Source organism: Barbatula barbatula (genome assembly GCF_947034865.1).
Source record: "Barbatula barbatula genome assembly, chromosome: 21".
NCBI classification, from domain to species: domain Eukaryota; kingdom Metazoa; phylum Chordata; class Actinopteri; order Cypriniformes; family Nemacheilidae; genus Barbatula; species Barbatula barbatula.
The window spans coordinates 2229854-2236984 of record NC_136784.1 but is presented as its reverse complement, the minus strand read 5'-3'; positions in this window follow the sequence as shown (position 1 = coordinate 2236984).

Genomic DNA, 7131 nt, shown 5'->3' with positions numbered 1-7131 from the left:
GATTTCAAATTATGACACATAATCTGCGATATTCACTCCAAGCAGTCAATACCTGCACTGGGATCTCAAACAGATGCAGTCGGTCAGCACATAAACACATCTTTTTCTAGTTTCGGTTATGTCTGTCGTGGCGTCTCAGCCGTTGTCTAGAATGACATTGATGTGCCCTATGCAGCATGAAGATAGTCACGCCGTCTTGTGACCTCACTAACCCGTAAAACCGATCTCGGAGTGGCCGTTCTGTCTTCAAGATTCTTCATTTACAGAAGCGGCTATGATAACCTCGCCGTACGTAACACTCAGGGTTGCTTTTCCCCTCAGTAGATTGGTTATTGATTTCTATTTTTTCTCCACTTGTACTGCTCACTGACCAATTTTGTTCGCCCCTCCCCTCCCAATTGTCCGCCTCTGAGACTGACTGTACACGTCTGGTCTCGACTGTTATCCCATTGCGTGACATATGCTAAAAATAATTCGCCTTGTCATCCTGTAGGCCGTTTGCTCATAAATAACAATCATTATAGAAGTCAGCCCATTGAGTTTTGTAAAGCAATATTTTCTGAAGCATTTATTTCACGTTTTCTCTGGACTGCTCTCATTTATCATGAGCGGCGCAGGTAGACGGCAACAGAAACAGTCCAGCGATATTCTGCTCTCAGAAGAAATTGTTGTCCCCTCGATGTTGGCCCTATTTCAGGCTCAAGTCCAACGTGAAGCAGAAAACAGCATTGTTCTCATGATACTCTTGTGTGCAGTGAGTGAAATTAATGGCTGATGCTTTGTTTTTGGGAACCTACGCTTTGAAGGTAAAGCCGCGAGGGGACTCAGTTTTTCTCATTAGTGTCTGGCGACTGAGAAATACTGACAGAGTATTCTGAACTCATGTGTGACTGGACTCTCACATATGGGAATTACAGTGACAGGTTTTGTGCCTCCTTAATGCTAAAGTGAATAAATAAAACGAAGGGTCAGATTCTGTTAGTGCAGTGACTGTAACAAGGTCCAGCAAATAATGTGCGAATGTTTCTGTCTTTCTTTCTGTCTGTCTGTCTGTGTCTAGGTTCTGTGAGTCCAACAAGGTTCAGCAAAAAATGTGTGAATGTGTCTGTCTGACGTTTCTATCGGTCTTCTGTCTGAAGTTTAAGTCTTTCTTTCCATCTGTCTATTTTTCTTTTCGTCTGTCTGTCTTTCTCTCTCTCTTGTCAAATAATTTACTTTTAAATAATATATTTTCTTGTGTATCTGCGAAGATTTAATTTCGCCTTGTGGTGTTTTATCTTGCGTGACAGTAACCGGTGACCTTTTCCCCCTGAATATGATCCTAAAATAATTTGTCTTGTTTGTTTGAATTTACAACATTTATGATTGTATTACCACTGTCATCCTTGCACTGGCCAGACATCAAGTCACCTGTTAGATCCTCCTGAGTGACAACCGTGGACATTTCTGACATTTTGTTCAGAACAAATGTTACAAAAATGTAAAAACATAAGTGTGCACAAATCTTTTGTTATTCTTAAAACTGTTAACAAAGAATTTGTTAACGGTCCATGAATTAACTAGAAGGGCTCAAAAATCTATAATAGGACACATACAGTATAAATGATAATAATATAACTTAGAAAGTATTTAGGAGAGCTGGTGTAGAGGAGAGACAACAGGAGAATTATTCTAAGGACATTTTGACAAGCCCGGTGTGGTTTCATGATAGATCTTGTCCCTGAAGTTGGCTATTTCTAGGGCATGCCGTACCGTGGTGAAAAGCGTCCCTTGGTAAATCCCCTCACATCTCTGTTTGACACGCAGCGTGGCTCCACAACAACAACATGAGCCCTGGCATGCTAATTAACCGCTGAATTCTCCATCTAATTGGGTGTTCAATAAAACATGAAGACGACGGAACGATCATTAGTGAAAGTTGATTACATTGTGTTGATTAATACAATTACTAATGACCAACAATGTGACAAGAGGATAGATGAGCATAGTTTGATATAAAGAAACTGGATTTTACTGTGAAAACTGTGTTTGTCTGATGTTACTCAAACTGCAACTAAACTATTGACAGTCTCTCAAATAATATTTTTTTTGTGATAGTCAAAGAATATGATATGATTTATCACAGCTAACCCTTCCATTAATGATCAATAACATACAATAAATAATTAAGGGAACTTTAGAAAAAGATGCTATCGCATACAACATGATGTTGCATTGGTTAGTACATCACAGGACTTTCATTTTTGGGTGGAGTATCCATTTTATGTTTTATCAAGTGAAAAGATGCCGAATGAAATTCGAAAGTTGACTTTTGAGGTTTTAAAGAAATCTGTTACTTGTGCAAAATAGTTTTAATTTAACTTTGAAGACCTTCCCAATATGGCTGGAACGATTTCTTCAGTTATTCGAGTACAAAAAATCATGGAGGCAGATTGACTCGAAGCTTCGATGAATCCATTTAACTACAGTAATCACAGAGCACTACGTTTCCCCACGGACCATTATTATTGACGCACAGACCGCTAAACTCTGGACATTTTATGTTAAAACAAAAGACACTGCAGAATAAATTACAGAAAAATATACTGGTTTTCATTTCTGCTCTGACAACTGCAAGACTGCGTCAAACACAGTCTGTGTGTGAGAGAACATTTTGTTTGTTACGTTCATTTAAACAGAACCTTCAGGACTCAGTTTATCCTGTCTAACTAACGTGCGCCCCATAATGTTTACAGTACGTATTAAGTGGTATTATGTCCAAAAGCCCAAAGCGGTCTTATTGGCTGTATAAACACATTGGCGTTTAACAGGGCTGTACAGTGCGGCATATATGTATTTACCAGTTTAGCATGCATGCCAAACTGTTTTGCATTGTACTTAGTTTTAGTCTATTTTGCCAGTGAAATTTGTTTCCATAAAATTTTGACTCCATAAAATTGGGTCTGTATAACTAAATAATCCTGTTATTAAAACATGCCATCTGGCTGTTCTGCATGTCTGAGTGAATGAACTGCACAGTTGAACGTGCTACACGCGTGATTCTAATGGATATGTCTGCGTCTGCGCTGTAGGAGGACATGAACTTCATCTCCAGAGTTGCTTTGAGAGATTATTTCAGAACATTTTACCGAGTGAAGCTATGTGAAGAGAACGCTATCAAACACAGAAGCGTCTTCCAACGTCCTGCCAAAATAAAACTCTGATTAACCACGGTAGTTTTATGTGGACAAATACATAACTATTTAATAGTAAAACGTTAAAAACAGAACTTGGGTAAACTAAAGCATTCGTTGAAGTTAATTTGGAATAATTATTTCTATTTTACTTTTTTGGTTCTTATTTATACATTTGTATTATATTGCATTTTGAATGAAACAAGGCAATGGATTGTACTAAAGGTGTTTAGTTTTCACAGATATTAATGTATGCAATTTCGGCAATACAATTTTAAATGTTTCTAAAAAGGAAACAAATTAGTTGTTCATTTTAAGAGACCTGTCTTTTTTTCTCTTGTATATTTAGCTCTTTAATAAAGAAAAAGTTTTTGGAATACTCGATTACTAAAACAATCGATTGCCACAGGCCTACTTCCCAACTTTTTTTACTTCCTTTCAGGAGGGTGTAATACCTGAATAGGTGAACGTATGTTCATGTACAGGGTGCATTTGATTAAATCTATATTAGTCGTGTATCTCAATCAGACACGAATAGTCTGACAATGTTCTTTCAATCACAGCGATCCCGTTGGGCCATAAAGTATGACACCTGCTTCATTCTGCTGCTAAACTGCACTTTGCCACGCAAATGACTCTCAGCGCTCAACCTCCTTCGTCTGCAGGCATCTGTAAATGAGAAAATATAGATCGGGCTCATTATATCCATGTCCTTGGCAGCGCGATCACACCTTGAAGAGCATGTCACGCTAAAGTAGTTTTAATGGAGCTTAATCTATGGAAAGACGCTGCGTTTAGCCTCCCAGCGCAGAGCCGTTCACAGCGAAGACGCTAGTGTTCTCATAATGAGGCCGCAGCTCTCAGCCCAGACGCAGGAAATATGGATATGTGTTTCAATTATTCATGATGTTGTCTGGTAGTATCGATTGTGCTCTGTGGAGAGACGATTCTCCAAACACGAAAGTCAACGAAGTTTCATTTAAAATTGAAGAGGAGAGTCAGCAGAGGAATGAGTTATAATTCTGTCTGTGGTTTCTCTTCATGGCTGAGACGAGCCCATTTTGGGCTGTTTGTGTATTTTTTTGACCGAACAAACTCTCCCACGTCTCTCAGAAATGTCTGATGCACTTAGACAAACGATAGCCTTCGTCCGAAAGAACGGGTCAATTGAGAAGTTATGCTTAAGCCAAAACGGTTAAGGTTTCTATTAACTCCTAGAATATTTATGAGTCCCTCATATGTAATAATAATTGCATTGTGCATTTTTAACCTTCATGAAGTCTTGGGTTTAGTGTTAACACAATTGGGATGAATTTGAAATGCTCGGCCATCAAAGATTCATAGCTGTTTACTTGTATTTGCCGTTGTATTACAAGTTGATCAAACTACACAAACCTCTAAACTTAGTCTCTGATCCACTTTCATAGAACTTGATTTCTTGCGAGTGTCTTTTCCAGTAGTCCAGCCATTCTCCGTACCCCTGACTGCATCCGGATGACCTTTTGGGCTCGAGGTACGCGATCCGTTCATTGACCGAAACTTAACCGCGACAGTGCCCATATTTCGTCCGGGTTATTGATCGTAGCCTCGTGAGAGATTAGCAGTATTACCCTCCTCCTAATTGGGACTTGCACTTTAAGTGGATCCCCGCAGAGGAGATTTAAAATTCCATTAACGCAGTTGACAGCGTCTCAGCTAGAGAAAGACAGGCAGGGTCTGCTCGCTGTCCAAACGCTTTCTAGGTAATTGATGATAAAAAATGGGTCTGTCGCGGCGAAGTGATTGATAACACAAACAGGCTAATTACACAGTTCAGCCTTGGGTTTTTTCTTTATTCCTTGTCATTCATCTGAGAGAGACAAGAGCAAACTGCTTCCCCATCGGGAGCCACAATTGAAAAGGAATCATAACTTTCTCTCGGGTCACTGGATGAGAAAGTAAATGGTCTGGATTGAATTCATTGACTCATGCACGGCAACCTGATGGATGAAATAATCGCAGTTACTGTAGCTACAAGAGTCAGTAAAATAACTCGGACGAGAGCTCAGATAAGGTGACTTTCATGGTTATTCAGGCTGTAAACGTCACTTTGGTGTCACTTTCGTTTTTTGGTGTATTGATTACCATTGGCCAGCCCATGGTTTCACTGTAGTAGCCATGTATTTTTATTATTTTACATTTACATTTAGTCATTTAGCAGACGCTTTTATCCAAAGCCACTTACAGATGAGGAAACATTGGAAGCAATTATAACAACATAGGCCACAAAATACATAAGTGCATCAAACTAGTCCATTAAAGCCTAGTACAGTATAAACAGCTAAGAATAGTGAGGTTAGTAAGTTTTTTTATTTTAACCATGGTAAATTTCTCAAGGGAAGGTTTTATAACATGACGTCAGCATGTTCTTTTTCAGACAATAACCTGGATGTTTTATTATGATTGTCATAAAATGTGATAAAATTATAATCCCACAAGTTTTGCAAAATAAGAAAATGTGATGCTCTTGGTCTGTTTCTTGCTAAAATTCATCTTTTAGTTTTTATGTTTTCTGCAAGTGTTTCATTTAAAACACTTCTAAGGGGTCGGTTTTCATCACTGGTTCACATTTTGTTGTTCAAAACCTGTATGTGACTCTTTCTTCTGTGCAACACAAAAGAAGATATTTTGACAAATGTTTCTTCAAAATATCTTATGTGTTTTACCAAAGAAAGTCAGTCATGTAGGTTTGGAATTAAATGAGGGCGAATAAGAAGTTTCTTTAACATCATGTTGGAGGTGTTTTCTACAGTCTTCTAAGACATTGCTCAGGTGTTCTTGACGGTTGCCAAGGTGTTCAGAATGGTTGCTATATTGTTTATTGTCGCCTTTGGTGAAAAATGGCTGAATCTGTAATCACAAGATAGGGCACATTGTTAATATACTGTATGTCTGTGTTTTTTTATCTTCAATAACTTACATCATTTCTGCTATCATATGTCTGTAATGTGAATAGTGCGAGGCAAGTTACAAACCAAAAAGTTGTGTGCCTAACATATTAAAGGTACAAGCAACACAACGAAAAACAGTTATAAGCAAGCACCACAGAATCATCTGTGGGTCATCCGGCCCAATTTAGTTTGATCTTTTTATAACTCTGTGATTTGGTCTTCCTCTAGTTTGCCCTTCAGCTAAACGTATTTCTTCGCTTCCAGTTCGTGAGCTCTTTGAATCGTCTTTTTCAGCCGCAGTCTTCTTCAGCTGACCAGTGCACAGTAGTACACAAAGACCTTGCCACACATATTTTGTTAGGAGTGAATCATGCCTCATTTCCACCTCACAGACAGAGAAATATTGCACAGCTGTCCAGACTGAAAGTTTATTGGACCGTTAACAGCAAAACAGAATCAACAATAACCTTATTTGCATTGTTTGTTTTAATAGATGTTCTTGTTGTTCATGATTCGTCAGCGAATAAGGTATTGAAGTAATAATGATTCGCTTTCCTTTCCCCGCACAGAAATTATTTCTTCATCTGGTGCAGACACAGTCAAGCAGGTGGGAAAAATAATATTAACCAATTATTTCATCGTCTGAAATTCAATGCCGATGGTTAAACGCCTATATATTTTCCTACTAATATACTGTTGAATTCTGTAACATTGTGGACATTATGGATGTTCAATATGTTTTTTTATCTGAAAGGTCCAGTGTATGAGATTATGCGGCTTCCAGTGGTGAGGCTGCAAATTGCAACCAAAGGCTCACTCCACCCCTCCCTTTCCAAGCACTACGGTGGCTGACACAGGACTAAGATGACGATCTGTCAATAGATCCTACAAAAAACGACACACTGGACCTGCTGTTTAATATATGCATGTTGTTTAATATATGAAATGCACTACATTTAGCACAACGAGCGTTGCTTTTGCAGGTCTGTACAAGAGAGAGAGAAAAATGTGGGAGTTTCATTTCTTCA